The sequence below is a fragment of the Schistocerca americana genome, chromosome 2, assembly GCF_021461395.2.
Source record: "Schistocerca americana isolate TAMUIC-IGC-003095 chromosome 2, iqSchAmer2.1, whole genome shotgun sequence".
Classification (NCBI taxonomy): Eukaryota; Metazoa; Arthropoda; class Insecta; order Orthoptera; family Acrididae; genus Schistocerca; species Schistocerca americana.
Genome location: NC_060120.1, coordinates 404,723,219 through 404,740,839, shown reverse-complemented (window position 1 = coordinate 404,740,839; position 17,621 = coordinate 404,723,219). Strand labels below are relative to the sequence as shown.

Here is a 17,621-nt window from a genome sequence, read left to right as displayed (position 1 = left end):
GATAGGCACTTGGTGCAGGGAGTGGCAACTGACCCTTAACATAGACAAATGTAATGTATTGCGAATACATAGAAAGAAGGATCCTTTATTGTATGATTATATGATAGCGGAAGAAACACTGGTAGCAGTTACTTCTGTAAAATATCTGGGAGTATGCGTACGGAACGATTTGAAGTGGAATGATCATATAAAACTAATTGTTGGTAAGGCGGGTACCAGGTTGAGATTCATTGGGAGAGTGCTTAGAAAATGTAGTCCATCAACAAAGGAGGTGGCTTACAAAACACTCGTTCGACCTATACTTGAGTATTGCTCATCAGTGTGGGATCCGTACCAGGTCGGGTTGACGGAGGAGATAGAGAAGATCCAAAGAAGAGCGGCGCGTTTCGTCACTGGGTTATTTGGCAACCGTGATAGCGTTACGGAGATGTTTAATAAACTCAAGTGGCAGACTCTGCAAGAGAGGCGCTCTGCATCGCGGTGTAGCTTGCTCGCCAGGTTTCGAGAGGGTGCGTTTCTGGATGAGGTATCGAATATATTGCTTCCCCCTACTTATACTTCCCGAGGAGATCACGAATGTAAAATTAGAGAGATTAGAGCGCGCACGGAGGCTTTCAGACAGTCGTTCTTCCCGCGAACCATACGCGACTGGAACAGGAAAGGGAGGTAATGACAGTGGCACGTAAAGTGCTCTCCGCCACACACCGTTGGGTGGCTTGCGGAGTATCAATGTAGATGTAGATGTAGAACAGTTTACGAAAATACATGAAACATCGGAGGAACATGTAAGAAAACTGAGGGACGTCTCAGTAAACTGGAAACAGCAATTGTGTTGGAGTGCCACCAGGCTGAAGAGAAAGTAGTTGCAGAAGGTAGATTCAGAGCTAGAAACAATCACTCAGAAGCAACACAGCAGTGTCACAGATCAGTAAAGGGAAGTGCGCAGTACTAAGAGCGAAATTAAGAAATTGATGAAGGTGTCAGATGAACTCAAACAAAATGTGAAACTGATCGAAGACAGTCGAAACAAGCAGAACAACGAAGTAGCTTCTGGACAATACAGGGCACAAAATGTGACAGAGGAATGTAACGTGAAGTCAGCTGTAGTTATACACAAGAGGCATCAGAAAAATTATAGTAGCCATCACACTAGACGGATGCATGAGTCAATTTATTTCTTAATGATTTATCATGTGCGAGGGAGTACTGCAGCCTTACGTTAAGTAAATAATTAAAATGTGGAGTTTCTCTGTAATATAATCAAAGATTAAAGTGATTTACCAGTTGCAAGGTCGCATCTTATGGAAATGAGGTTACTAGAAGCGAGGATGATATGGTGCATTATAGGTGATTAGGAGATTCACTCAAACCAAGGTCGTGCCAAGTGTGGATTCTTTTCTCAGCTGGTAGATGTGACGATTCACGAGGAAGTGCATTCGACTAAGACCTAGAGTGTGCAGGATTGTTTTGTGTGTTTCGTTTATGCTGTTTACAGGGGATGTGACTATGATCTGAAGGAATCCTTAACTGTAATATTGAACACCATAGCGAATGGCAGGTACAGCCCCTCGATGTAGCAGCTTGCTGAAGAGTAATATAAATGGAGAGCAGAGCGAAGGTAAGACCACCTATTTAGATATGGAAATAAACTGTGTAGATGCGCTGCTGTTGCATTGAATTTCATAATAGAGTATTTTGTGCCCTTATGCACTGTCTGTCATACTTTATGTTTGGGTATCTTATGTGTGGTTTAGAATCGTCAGTCCAGATTTAGAATGAAGAACGTGTTTCCATAATTCCATGTAACAAAAGGATAAGAACGTATTGTAAAAGACATGAAGATCAGTCATCAAATAAAGTAGTATATCGGCGCACGCTGCCAGTGCAGTAGTTAGCCCTATGGCACGAGAATAGCTATCGTAAGTATCCTCAACAAGCTATGGAGGATATGCGATTGCAGTCTTTCTCGGCGTATTCCACTGATGAATTCTTCTGGGGTTACCAGCCGAGTGGTGGCGTCGTCTTGTCGCAACGTTTCCATGAGTTGGGTACCCATCATCTTTTGCCGATGTCGTCTCCAGAGGATGATGGATACGAAAGTCATTGAAACGTTGCGACAAGACGACGCCACCACTTAGCTGATAAACCGAGAAGAACTCATCAGTATGCTGGAGAGGATTTTGATAAACATCATCGGAGACTTCAGGAGGATATGTTATTTTCATGTGCTATGTACTAACCGCATGTCCAGTAACTCATGACTATGCTCTAATACAATAATTGTAATATTCTCTGTTAGGATTAAGTAATGAGATTAAAATCTAATTTCCTCGATATATTCATCAACAGTGTACACATTACTTGTTCATAAGTGATTTAATTGCTCATTTTCAGATGGTCAAAGAGCCTGAGTAATCAATCTCTTCAGTATTCAGAGGCCAAGGAACCAAGGTAAACTTGTAATGCAACTACCATTTGTCACTAAATATTAGTAGTTTTTAAAGGCGAACATTAGCAAAGAATTTACTACTACCACACACAACCCCATAGATGAAGAAGCCAATAACGTAACCATATAACATGGACGACTGAGCTGTCAACTGAAGCTGTCAAACTTGCGAAAAACATTAGATAATCTTAGCGAATACTACTCAACAACAAATTCCGTTGCTGAGACATTACGTATCTACCATTCAGGTGGTTATCGAAGTAAGTTCTACGACATATATACTTACAAAAATTGTTATTAGTTACAAATAGACACAGATATATGCACTAACAACTCCATATGTTTGCAGATAGCTTGATAATGACCAAAGAGCCGAAATAAGCTTATAGCACCAGAAAATAGCACCGTAAGAAAATGTCTTTGAATATAGGAGCGTTTTGGCTACCTAGATATAAATTCCCCCTATAAGACGTCTGGTCCAACCGAGTTTCATGAATCTGTGGCTTCAATATGCCACTGCGTAAAAATTTGTAACTACCAGTGGAAAAATCAAGTCTGTCCTTCATTTCAGTCACATTAGAACAATACACACAGAAACACACACACTGTGCAATTTGCAACTAAATGTCTGGGCAGTGTACCAATGGAATTAAAATAGTAAAAAACTTACAACTTACAACTGACATCTGCTACGTTCGCAGTCCGCACATTTCCTGCTTACAGTAGTATTCATTTTCACTGCAACCACCAGGATATTAGTATGTGCCTTTTTAAAATAAAGCTTAACCCACACACTAATTTCCTTCAAGACTGAATATTATGTCCCACTACTTCCTTGAAAATAATTTAACTTACTGCCACTTTTGTATCTGATTACAGTTCTTATCAGAAAGTAAATACTCGCGTGTTGCAGTTTTGAAATTAAACTTACTGTAAACCATCATAGGCTTCACTGAAAATCGTAATAGAAGCGTGAGACCACTGCAATAAAATTATGAAAAGGGCTTTAAAATAACTGGTTGGTCGCAAAATAATAGTCACAGGATGTTTCTGGGCCATTTAATATTCCAATGAAATGAACACCCTTAGCTGTTTACAGGCGTTGACATACGTCAATGGGGACAGATGAAAATGTGTGCCCCGACCGGTACTCGAACCCGGGATCTCCTGCTTACATGGCAGACGCTATATCCATCTGAGCCACCGAGAACACAGAAAATAGCGCGACTGCAGGGATTTATCTCTAGCACGCCTCCCGCGAAACCCACATTCTCAACGTATTGTCCCGCACTACATTCGTAGTGCCCCTGCCCATTATAATTTCATTTCATTCATTGTAGTTTCAATCCAATGAGCTGCATGGTAATCGATGGTATCTGTTCTTTCGGACATGTTCGAAAGGGCAGATACCATCTTAGTATATATAGTTAAGGCTCACCGGCTACTTGACCATCTTCTTCTGTGCAAATGCACAAACAGTGCCCGAACTCTTACGGGAATCGGCAACGCGCCGCGAGTAATGATTATAATGGGCAAGGGCACTACGAATGTAGTGCGGGACAATACGTTGAGACTGTGGGTTTCGCGGGAGGCGTGCCAGAGATAAATCCCTGCAGTCGCGCTATCCTCTGTGTCCTCGGTGGGTCAGATGTATATAGCGTCTGCCATGTAAGCAGGAGATCCAGGATTTGAGTCCCGGTCGGGGCACACATTTTCATCTGTCCCCATTGACGTATGTCAACGCCTGTAAGCAGCTAAGGGTGTTCATTTCATTGTAATTTCATTCTAAAGAGCTGCATGATCACCGATGGTATCTGTTCTTTCAGACATGTCCGAAAGGACAAATACCATCTTAGTACATTTAATATTCGTTACGCGTTCTGAGCTCATCTTCAGAAACATTTTTTTAACAATGTTGCAAATTGACACAGGTGTCTCAAAAGAGGACCTATGCTAAAACTTCACCAAACAATACGGACGTTTAAAACGAAATATATACCACCTAGTATAGACTGAATATAGAGCTTCGTCAAGAATGTTAACGTCAAAGAAACCTAAATTACACTATAATCTACTCGGCAAAAACCTTTATGAATTAAGATGTATGTTGCTCACAGCCGAGTAATTTGAATAGAAGACGCTCCTAGTGCTACATGAGAGAGCTTGTTAACACTAAAAGGCGTAAGTGCTGTCGCGCTGTGTTGCCGCAAATGGCCATCACATGACTGCAAGTGATAATAACAGTAATTATTACAAAATGTTTACAGATTTTTCTTGCACTTACACAAAAGTTAATGCCAACCTCAGGGAAAGACAAAGCATACACGGTAGCTTCATAGCTCTTACGCCATCCAGCGTAAGCTCCTTTATGTGGATGTAAAACCCTGTATATCTTTTAAATTTGTCTTTATCACAGGCTGGCATTAAGTTTTATTTATTGCGTAAGAAAAATCTGTATACATTTTGCAGTAGATGGTGTTATTATTACTTGCATTTATGTATCGGACATTTATGGCAGCGCCACAGCACTTACGCTATCGAGCGCCTAGCTGCAAGACTATAAATACGTCTCTCCGTTATCAATTTGTTACCAGCTCGTAGGGAGATGGGCAGAGCCCGAAACGTGTAATGAATAATAATTGGGCCCAGCGACATCCTGCGACTATTATTTTGCACCCCACCAGCTACTTTAAAGCCATTTATCATTATTCTGTAAAAGTCAAATGGTTCTTACACTATGGGACTCAACTGCTGAAGTCATGTCCCCTAGAACATAGAACTACTTAAAAGTGACTAACCTAAGGACATCACACACATCCATGCCCGAGGCAGGATTCGAACCTGCGACCGTAGTGGTCGCGCGGTTCCAGACTGTAGCGCCTAGAACCACTCGGCCACCTCGGCCGGCTGTAAAAGTCAGTTTCGTTTTCCAGAGTTCAGGATATCTTGATATCAGGAAAGAGTACGCCTCGCCCCGTTTTTCGCTCTCTCTGGCAGTTTCTTTCTCTTGGTAACATTTTTTTAATTATTTAATTTACATCGTACAAATTTCATCTTTACAGAGAAGAATTAGGTAGTATAAGGCCACAAGTGAAAAGTATGTCTTTCTTACTCTCTCCACCTTGTTTCACTCAGTAAGAGAATGGAAAAAAAAGAAGTTACATACTTTGGTGTATGTTCCAGTAATGCCTGTCTCAGGCTACACACCAAAATTTAACCATTTTTGCCCAAGAACTGACAACATCCTGTGGATCGTTCAGAGCACTGTTTCACGATCACTGTATTCGTCGACTGATCGGAATTCTATTCACTTTTGACTCGGCACGCCTGATAATTTAAAAATTCGACAGACTGAATCTTTTAGGATGCGTTTCGCCATCCGGAAACCTGTGCCAATCAGAGATTACTTTTAGCTGCACACCCATCGGAAAATCCCTGCGGGAAATTTCTGTAGGGAGCGTGGTGTGGGAGTCGGTTTAGATACCGGAGCGTCAGTCGGCCTCCTTATCGAGATCGCCTGCCTGCCGTTTGGCAGCGTGGCGCCCCCGCGGCCATGGATCCGGTGTTTGGGGAGCGGGCGGCCTCGCCGTGCACTTTGCCGCGCGCAGCCAGGGCTGGCTGGGTAAGAGGTCGCGCCGTGGTAGCCGCGGCCGCTATCGCTCGACACACATGGCCGCCCCAGCCAAGTGTATCGGCGCGTGAGCACCGGAGTGGGACGTGTCAGGCCCGCCGGCGCGACGTTGGGGCAGGTGGTGCTGGGTGGAAGCGCTGCGTGTTGCGATGCACGTTTCGTACGGGTCACCGTGTAGCAGACCGTTCGTCACAAAAACACGCCACGGTCTTAGCGCACTGAAAGACGGTTTCACGTTTTCGGGACTGTAACTATTCGTTTCCATCATTTACTGTTGTTCGCACTATTTACCGACAAGTTTCTGCAACAGACTTTACATATTCTTCTCTCTTCTATTTTCCTTCGATTACCTGATTTTTGAGATGCTGTTAGTTTGCCGTCTTCTTCTCCTTCTTCTTGTTCTCCTTCCTCACTTCACGGGATAGGTTTATAGCCTATATCGTTTTCCTGCATTGCTCATTCCTACAGGTCAGCAGGGGACTGTTCAAGCTCGTGGAGGCTGTCTAACGGTTTGGGACGTGTACACATGGAGTGATATGAGACCCCTTATACGTCTATATACGACTGTGACAGGTAACACGTACGTAAGCATCCTTTATGATCACCTGCATCGATTCATGTCCATTGTGCATTCCGACGGCCTTGGGCAATTCCAGCAGGACAATGCGACATCCGATACGTCCATGATTGCCAGACAGTGGCTCCAAGAACACTCTTCTGAGTTTAAACAGTTCTGATGGCCACCAGAGTCCCCTGACATGAATATTATTGAGCATATCTGCGATGCCTTGCAACGTGCTGTTCTGAAGAGATCTCCACCCTCTCGTAGTCTTACGGATGTACAGACATCTCTGCGGGTTTCATGGCGTCTGTTCTACTAAGCACTACTTTAAACATTAGTCGAGTCCATACCACGTCGTGTTGCGACACTTCTGTGTGCTCGTGAAGGGTCTACAGGATGTTAGACAGGTGTACCACTTTCTTTGGCTCTTCAGGGTATATGCTCTGAGAGAGGTGAAACAGATAATTGTGGAATATGTACACATTTAAGTACGTTTTGTATTAACGAAAGAAAATCGAAGAAGGACGTTGAAAGAGAGGGGGCACCTAAAACAGCGAGACATGTAACTGAGTATAGACCTGTAGGGATGAGCACCGCAGGAAAACTCAGACGCAATAGGCTATAAACCTACCCCTTGAAATGAGGAAGGAGAACAAGAAGAAGGAAAAGAAGACGACAAACTGCTGACATACAGAGTCCATGGATCCATGAGGTAGTCTCCATACCCGTACACTTCCATCCGCTCGATACATAGTGCATTGCCGGTCTTGACAGGCCCAACCTTCGGTTCCGAAAGCCCATATCGATGATGATTTATTGAATGCTTCTCACGCTGACAGTTGTTGATGGCCCAGTATTGAAATCTTCAGCAATTTGCTCAAGGGTTGCACTTCGGCCACAATGAAGCATTCTCTTCAGTCGCCGTTGGTCCAGTTCTTGCAGGATCTTTTTCCGGCCGCAGCGATGTCGGAGATTTGATGGTTTTCTGGATTCCTGACATTCACGGTACACTCATGAAATCGTCGTACGGGAAAATCCCCACTTCATAACTACCTGGGAGATGCAGCGTCCCATCGCTCACGCGCCGACTAAAAAACAACGTTCAAACTCATTTAAATCTTGATAACGTGCCATTGTAGCGGCAGTAACCGATTTAACAACTGCGCAAGGCACTTGTCTGCAGATCGCAGCTCCGTATTCTGCCTGTTTAGATATCTCTGTATTTGAATAAGCATGCCTATAACAGTTTCTTTGCGCTCAGTGTTCTTTTACTTTCCGTACAAATTTAATTTCAGCTGACTGTATCGTTATTTGGTCTTACCTAGATACCGCCCTTAGGTCATTTCTATTTGCGAGCATATGTATTGCCACTACTTCGTAGAATTTTGGTCTGTTCCCTCCTGGTTTTATTGGCTTACGATTTCTGTATAGTGCCACGAAGCAGTTAAGACTTAAGACAAATTAAGTTGTGCTGAGACTCGAACTTTGGATCCTTGCCTTTTGTAGCCTAGTGCTCTACCGAATGAGCTACCAAAGCAAAGTTCACGACCTCTCCTCACAGCTATACTACCGCCAGTACCTCATTGCCTACCTTCCAAACTTCACAGAAGTTCTCTGAAACTTGTGGGACTAGCATTTCTGGAAGAAAAAATATCGCTTAGTCACAGGAGAGCTTCTCGGAAGTTCGGAAGGTGCGAGATGAAATACAGCCCGTCCAGTGGTAGCTCAGTCAGTAGAGTACTTCCCGCGGAAAAAAAAAAGGTCCGAGGTTAGGCCGAAATCACAGTTTTAACCCGTCAGAAAGTTTCATGTCAACCGACATACCGGTGCAGAATAAGAAATTCATTTATTTGAAATTTACATTAACATATTGGGGATGTCATTATCATATTCATAACGTACATCACATACTAATAGCTGAAATTTCAACTGATTTCCCATGTAGCATTATTTTAGAACGCATTGGATCTTTTCCTTTTGTTTGATTTTGAGATGTTTTCAAGTTACACACATCAAAAGAAGTTTTCCATCACCCTAGTTCCGAGAACTTCTGAAGATAGACGTTGACTGTGGATACTGAAACACCGACACAATCCCTTTGACTGTTCAGAGATGTCACTAAACCAGCCCAAAGATGTAAAAAACCATGCATAGGCAGCGCGTATTAGACGGAGGGGGTCCGGCAATCGATGAGTTCCAGTCATTCCACCAGGAAGGAGGTACACGGCTCGTGTTGTAGTTCAATCATGCCTAGACCGTCAATGTCGCGGTTCAATCGCGTCCACATTGTTACTCTGTGTCAGGAAGGGCTCTCAACAAGGGCAGTGTCCAGGCGTCTAATAGTGAACCAAAGCGATGTAGTTCGGACATGGAGGAGATACAGAGAGATAGGAACTGTCGGTGACATGCCTCGCTCAGGCCGCCCAAGGGTTACTACTGCGGAGGATGACCGGTACCTACCGATTATGGCTCGGAGGAACCCTGACAGCAACGCCACCATGTTGAATAACGCTTTTCGTGCAGCCACAGGACTTTGTGTTTTGACTCAAACTGTGCGCAATAGGCTGCATGACGCGCAACTTCACTCCCGACGTCCATGGCGAGGTCCATCTTTGCAACCACGACACCATGTAGCGCGGTACATATGGGCCCAACAACATGCCGAATAGACAGCACAGGATTGGCGTCACGTTCTCTTCACCGATTAGTGTTGCATATGCCTTCAACCAGACAATCGTCGGAGACGTGTTTGGAGGCAACACGGCCAGGCTGAACTCCTTAGATACATTGTCCAGCAAGTGCAGCAAGGCGGAGGTTCCCTGCTGTTTTGCGCTGGCATAATGTTGGGACGATGTACACCGCTGGTGGTCATGGAAGGCGCCGTAACTGCTGTATGATACGTGAATGCTGTCCTCCAACTGATAGTGCAACCATTTTGGCAGAATATTGGCGAAGCATGGACCACAGTTCCCGCCCCCACCGTGCACATCTTGTGAAAAACTTACTTCAGGATAAGGCCATCGCTCTACTAGAGTGACCAGCATGTTCTCCAGACATGAACTCTATCTAACATGCCCAGGATAGATTGGAAATGGACGACGTGACCCACCAACCACTCTGAGCCATCTAAGCCGAATCGCCGTTGAGGAGAGGGACAATCGGGACCAACAGTGCCTTGATGAACTTGTGGATGATATTCCACGACGAATACAGGCATGCATCAATGCAAGAGGACGTGCTACTAGATATTAGAGGTACCGGTGTGTACAGCCATCCGAAAGACCACCTCTGAAGTTGTCGCTGTATGGTGGTGCAACAAGCAATGTGTGGTTTCCATGAGCAACAAAAAAGGCGGAAATGATATTTATGTTAATCTCTACTCGAATTTTCTGTACAGGTTCCGGAACTCTTGGAACCGAGGTGATTCAAAACTATTTTGATGTGTGTATAAAGTTGGCAGTTGTGTCCAAGCGATCTTGAGCAAATTCTATATCATCCTCTGCCTTTTATAAAATTATTTGGTCGTCAGCAAAGAGCATAATATTTAAATGTGTGTTCCTAGGAATTAATTTTATTCCTGGGTTAGCTTCTGGCTTCGATTTTCTACGTCGTCAGTACTAAACAAAGTGAGTCATAAAGTGCACCCTTTTCATACTCCTCTGCTAATTTCTAGTGGTAATGTTCTCTCTCAGCCTGTATTAATTGTAATTTCGTTATTTGAATACAATTTTACTACCACTTCTATTATATTCTACATCATATACCTCTTCACCTTATTGAAGACTTTTTCGTAATCTGCAAATGCAGTGTGAATCTTCAGGTAATGTTCTCATTTCCTTCCAGTTATCTGATGCACTACTGTAATGTCACAGCATAATCGCCGGCCGCGGTGGCCGAGCGGTTCTAGGCGCTTCAGTCCGGAACCGCGCGACTGCTACAGTCGCAGGTTCCAATCCTGCCTCAGGCATGCATGTGTGTGATGTCTTTAGGTTAGTTAGGTTTAAGTAGTTCCAAGTTCAAGGGGACTGATGACCTCAGATGTTAAGTCCCATAGTGCTCAGAATCATTTGAACCATTTTTTTCACAGAATAATCGTACTTTTTGTTTCTCCAGTAAGAGGACATACACAATTTTTTCTTGTCTTTTGTTAATTATTCGTATACGTAATCTATAGACAGTGCCCGTCAGACTTGTTCCTCTGTATTTTTTACAAGCATTTCTAGTTCCTGCTTTGCAAAGCGATTAGCAGACTCGGCAATGCGTCGAAATTGCTAAATATGTATGTGAAGTGGACATCCATCCTACTCTTCTTCCCCAGCCCCATTTTCTCCGCCCATTCTCTACTAGTCCAAGCCACACCGTTTGTCCATCTGCTCCTTCACCCCCTAGCTCTGCGCATCACTTCCTCATCTCTCTCGCTGTCCTCTTATCTCTTTCTCTCACCTTGAACCTCGTATATTCTTATTGCAACAGAAACTTTGATAGGGAAACGAAGTCGCTAAAATAAATGGATAAATCAGTTGGGATCAATAGTATACGGGGTATGAGGGACTATTTCGTATAGTTTTAATTTACATATGAAGAAGAAAACTAAGCGGAACATTGTTGTGACTGCAAAATTTGCCTGAAAATCTGTGTAAGGGAAAAGAAATGTTTTTGAGTCATCAGTATTCCACGTGGTTAGACGAGTCCCGCTAAGAATTACCCTCCTGCGCCAACTTTACCCACTTCAGAGTAGCACTTGCAACCTAGGTACTCAATTATTTGCTGGATATATACCAGTCTCCGTGTTCCCCTAGAGTTTTTACCCTCTACAGCTCTCTCTAGTACCATGCAAGTTACTCCCTGGTGTCTTAACAGATGTCCCATCTTCCTGCACATCTTCTTGTCAGTGTTTTTCTTAAATTACATTCCTCACCGATTACGCGGAGAACCTTCTCATTCCTTGCTTTATTAGGCAACCTAATTTTCAACATTCTTATGTAGGACCACCGCTCAAATACTTCGATTCTCTTCTGTTCCGATTTTCTCACAGTCTGTGTTTCACTACTTTCAATACTGTGCTCCAAACATACATTCTCAGAAATTTGTTTTCCAACTTAAGGCCTACGTTTGATCTTTCTTGATCAGGAACTCACTTTTGTCAGTGCTAGTCTGCTTTTTATGTCTTCCTTGCTCCAGCCGCCATAGGTTATCTAGCTGCCCAGTTAGAGTTTCTTGGTAATCTCATTACTGCTACTCCTCATTTCTTTGGTATTTCTTCGATATACTCTGGATCCACATACTATATTCATCAGACTGTTCATTCCATTCACAGGTTCTGTAGTTCCTCTTCACTTTCACTGAGGATAGCAGCGTCATTGGCGAATATTGCCATTGATATCCTTTCCTCTTGAATTCTGGTCCCACTATTAAACCTTTTTTTTGTTTTCGTTATTGCTCCTCAGGTGTATAGACTGAAGAGTCATGGCAAAAGACTATATCTGTGTCTTAAGGGGATACGGAATCGGATTTTGGGTTAAAAAATCGAATTTTTTTTTATTGGCGTATTATATTCTGCCATGTTTCCTCTTTAAAATGACGTATCATACATAGCTCTACTACAATTATAACTATTTTATTTTTATATATTTGTGAGATCGGGTATTGCGCTTTAGTTATACACGTCTCTCGTGGCTGACCATGAACTTTTTGGCAGTACCTTTAAAGTGACATGAATTCAAATATCCCGGTTTCCAGCGACTATTTATACACTAGTTGCCCGAAAATGTTTCTCTCTGGTTTCCTCAAGTTACTCTTTGACTTTGTGGCGGGACTGTTTTGTAAACAGTGTGATATAAGAAAGTAGTTGTTGTTGAGTTATTTCGTATTTAGTGCTTCATTTTTCGCAGTGAAAATGCCTAGAGCTAAAGCAAAAGTATTTAAAAAGCGTGTGAACTGGCAAAAGAAAAGAAATAATGATTCATTAGCAAAGCAAAGCAGTTCATCATCATCACTGTTGGAAAATGTGAATCCACTTATTACTGATTTGCCGAACAAACTTACACCAAATGAAAACAGTGCTTCTCATAAAAAACTAAGAGATTTGGAAGAGAAATATAATTTACTTGATAGAGGGAATGAAGTTTTTGAACTCATTGATACGAATATATTGTGTGAAGCTCTTGAAAACAGTTTGTGCTGCAAAAAATGTCATGGAAACGTTTCTCCCATGTTGGCCTGGCTGCCCAGTTTAATTTAATATGCAGTGTTTGTAAATACAGCTGTAAGTTTCCAAGTTCGGTTTCAGTAACTGTAAATAATGGATACAAGAAAACTGAACTTTATAGTGTAAATATTAGGTTAGTTTATGGATTGCGAGCAATTGGTAAGGGCAAAGCAGCTGGTGATATGCTATGTGGTGTTCTAAATCTTCCAAGTGCACCTTCAAAGTTTGAAGCTTACAATTATGTACTAGGATCTGCAGTTGAAGATGTAGCACAGAAGTCAATGCAGGTTGCTGTGGAAGAAGCAGTGGAAGAAAATGACGGCAGTCGTGACCTCACAGTGGCGTTTGATGGCACGTGGCAGAAAAGGGGCCACACCTCCAACAATGGTGTTGTAACAGCAACTAGTGTTGATACTGGCAAGGTTATTGATGTTGCAATAATGTCTAAATACTGTAGGTGCACAGGCAGGCTGAAAAATGAACACAGTGATGACTGTATTGCTAATTATTATGGTAGTAGTGGTGGCATGGAGGTTGCTGGGGTGAAGAAAATTTTTCATCGCTCTTCACAGTGGTATAATGTTCGCTATGTCAAATATCTGGGAGATGGTGACTCTAAAGCATTCAAAGAAGTTTTGGAAAGCAAACCATATGGGAACAGTGTAAATATAAGCAAACTTGAATGTATAGGACATGTGCAGAAGAGAATGGGTGCCAGGCTGAGAAGGTTAAAATCAGTTATGAAAGGGAAAAAACTAGATGATGGGAAAACCTTGGATGGCAGAGGAAGATTGACTGATTCCATAATAGACCACATTCAGAACTGCTATGGCCTTGCAATCAGGCAAAATACAGGCATTCTTGAAGAAATGAGGAGAGCTATATGGGCTTTATATTTCCACACCGCATCCACGGATGAGCATCCACAACATGGTTTGTGCCCCACAGGTGAAAACAGCTGGTGTAAATACAATAGGGGACTAACAACAGGAGAGAAATACATTCACCACCACAGTCTACCATCAGCCATCATGGCAGAAATAAAGCCCATTTTCAGAGATCTGGCTGACAGAAGTCTTCTGATGAAATGTCTTCACGGAAAAACGCAGAACCCCAACGAGTGCTTGAATAGTGTGATATGGCATCGTCTCCCAAAAACAGTGTTTGTCGGAATTAATACACTACATTTTGGTGTGTATGATGCTGTGGCAACCTTCAATCTTGGAAATATAACTAAATGCCAGGTCCTTCAAAAGTTGGGTATGTGTGTTGGTTCCCGTACGGTACGTGCTATGTTCTTTTTAGATCAGCACAGACTAAGGCATGCTGATAATATAATCAAGACATTAGTGAAAAAAGCAAGACAGGTGCAGAGGGGTGCCAAAAGAAGACTTGAAGATGATTATGAAGACTGTGAAGGGGGTATTAGCTACGGATCAGGAATGTTTTAATCTTCTTTCTCCATTTCCCGTAAGTTTACTTTTTACTTCATCTAGGAACATTATCTCAGGTACTGGTCAACCTAGAAGTCTGAAATTTTTATGACGTAGTGACATAGGTCCCTATTACATACTGAAACAACGATTTTTTAATTACTTGATTTACAAAAGACTTAGGGGTGATAGTCTAGTAAAAAGCGATGGAAAAAATTTACTTAAAAATAAATGTACAATATCTCTGTAAGAAAATACTTTGACAATAAACTGTTGTTTCAGTATTGTTGTAACATATGAATGCACATACAGTAAAATTTTTACCTCTCTGTCTCCAGTAGTTTGTGAGAAAATGTTCCCTATAGTAGGCATATATTAACATTGCGGGGATAGGTGATTCCGTATCCCCACCCTTTTTAATGCGAATACTTCGATTTTGGCCTCCTACTCCTATTGTTCCCTCTTGGCTTCTTCTACATATTACGTATTACTCGTCTTCCCCTTTAGCTTACCCCTGTCGTTCTCAGAATTTCGAACATCTTGCATCATTTTTCCAGGTCGAAAGATCCTATGAACACTTCTTGTTGTTTCTTCAGCGTTGCTTCCATTATCAACGTCAGCGTCAGAACTGCCTCTCTGTTGCCTTTACTATTACTAAAGCCAAAGTGATCGCCATGAAACAGATCCTCAGTTTACTTTTCTTTTCTTCTGTATATTATCCTTGTCAGAAACTTGGATGCATGTGTTGTTCAGACGATTGTGCTATTATTCTTGCAATAGTCGGCTCTTGAAATGTTCGGAAAGTTGTAGATGACGTTCCTCCTAGAGTAGGTTGGTTATTACCAGTCTCAAACTTTCTATACACCAAAGTGAATAGTCGTTTTGTTGCCACTTCATCCAATGATTTTATAAATGTTCATGGAATGCTGTCTATCTGTCCTAACGTATTTGATACTAAGTCTTCTAAAGCTCTTTTAAATTCTGACTCTAATACTGGGTCCTCTATCTCTTTCTCGTCGACTCCTTGTATCAAGTCCTCAGAGAAGACCACACACTCATAGATGCCTTCAATGTACTCTTTCCTCCTATAAACTCTCTTCTCTGCATTTTACAGTGGAAGGCCATTCCACACTTAATATTACCGCCTTTGCTTTGAATTTCACTGAACGCTGTTTTGTCTTTGGTATCTTCCAATGTTAGAAGTCATGGAAGAAAGTATACGTATACCGTTGTTCATCCTGAATGACTGTATTTATTAGAATTAGAGATCACAACCAGATATGTGTTTGGTAAAATAACACTGTGGTGTGTCTTACCTGATCTATTCGTCTAAAAGGGTTAACTAAATTAGCCTTCTGCCAAAGCTACGCAAAAAGTCTCTACAGCTACAGTGGGACAAAAGATATTCATAGATATAAAGAAAATTTAAAGGTACAGTGCCGGCCGCTGTGACCGAGCGGTTCTAGGTGCTTCACTCTGGAACCGCGCGACCGCTACGGTCGCAGGTTGGAATCCTGCCTCTGGCATGGATGTGTGTGATGTCCATACGTTAGTTAGGTTTAAGTAATTCTAAGTGCTAGGGGACTGATGACCCCCAGATGTGAAGTCCCATAGTGCTCAGAGCCATTTGAACCATTTGAACAAGGTACAATCTTAATACTTCGAAGGCATTCCTCTTCTTGGTACCATTTCTGTTAACCTCTGTGGCATGTCGCGGCTAATGTAATATTTTGCCATATTTTTTGTAGAATCTGTTTCACACTCAATCTTACTTCGAAAAATACATTGTAGAATATACTGCAACCTGTCACAAGTTTTCCTGAAATGATTTATATTATAACATTACTAGTTTCCTGCCTGAGCCCATCGTCAGATGGGAGCATTGACTTTTTGCAAATTTTGCGCTTGTGTCTTCCAGAGAAAGGATCGAGATTTTGCAGCCTGTTATGATCCATGAACTGAACTAAAAAGAATGTTTAATTGGATATCGGTCTGCGCTCTTTGCTGGAAACTGGAGAACATTAGGTCTGCGCTTGGTGCTGGAAACTTGGGAACGCGGGGAATATGGTACAACATTCACAGACGAATAATTTCGGCTGTATGCTTAGGGTCACTGTGTTGTTGGAAGTAGTAATCCGTGACTAAACCCAAGATATCACAACTCTTTTGCTTATTTTCCTTTACGATATTTAAATACCGAAAAATATCTATGTTACTCTCAACAAAACCAAGTTGCCCAACACTAGATGTAGTCCTACAGCTCAGTATATGATCGTCTCCACACCAAAATTTTGCCATCATTTACAAATACTGTATGTAACATTTACTTTCATCTGTGAAACTTGGGATGTTGCGTATACGCTCGCGAGCAAATTCAGATCTCAATATCTTGTTCTTCTTGCTCATGTATGGTTATCCTCTAACAGCGAGTAACCTAGACCCATAACGTGTACTACTTGAAATTAGCGAACAGCCCTTGTATAGTATAATAAAATAATGGAATACATGATAATAAAATGCGTGGCTTTTTAAAATGTATTGAATTAATGAGATTAATTTTTCGGCGTGAATGACAAGCACAATAAGCTGAGCTATGCCTGGAAATAAGTCCGTATTAGTTCATATTATTTTGCAGGGCGGAGTAGTTTCTTTCTCCGCTGTAGATTTGTGCTTACCATTCTTTATAATACTACGTTTGGTCGCCGCGTTCACCTTTGAAGTCTTGACCGTGTTCCTATTAAGCTTATCGGATCTTCGTAATTTTCCAAAGTACACAGGTGGGCTTCAGTTATTGTAATTATTGTACTATTTGAAATAACAACTCACACGACCTTTCTGTTAATAAAACAATACTGTATTTTTCTAAACGGTGCACATATGAAATCCACACTCCTCACTTATTCATAGCGACCCCAAAATGGCGGTCTACAATTACTCGCTAAAAAATTGACGTGCTTCTCACTCTTTCACTAGCTGAGCGCGAATCCCTCCTTCCTCCTACCGGTACCAGAAAAAATCCTCTGTTTATTAACAACTGAAAGTCAAAAAATACATGACGGTAGGCAAAGGCTCTATGATGGGCTACCGCTTCATCTTGTCTCTTTGCCTTTAAGGAAGACGAAAACATAAAGGAAATGCTAACGGTTTATCACACTTGGTGTGATTTTGTTTCGGAGCTGGTCATTAACACCCAGAGACAATGCAGCAGTTGTCAGTTTAGAGTCTCTTTTGATCGTGTTTATCAACACATTTAGTTCTCTTTGCGTTAGCGTATGTGGTCAACCTCTGCTTTCGCTTTTAATGAGAGAGTTCGTTTCCATAAACTGCGATGTTATGGA

General features: G+C 42.0%; 1 protein-coding gene across 1 annotated transcript in view; it reads right to left on the bottom strand.

The window, feature by feature from the left end:
• LOC124594052 (cubilin-like) overlaps positions 1 to 17,621 on the bottom strand; it is a 390,054-nt gene that overhangs the window by 248,803 nt on the left and 123,630 nt on the right. The gene's annotated exons all lie outside the window — the stretch shown is intronic.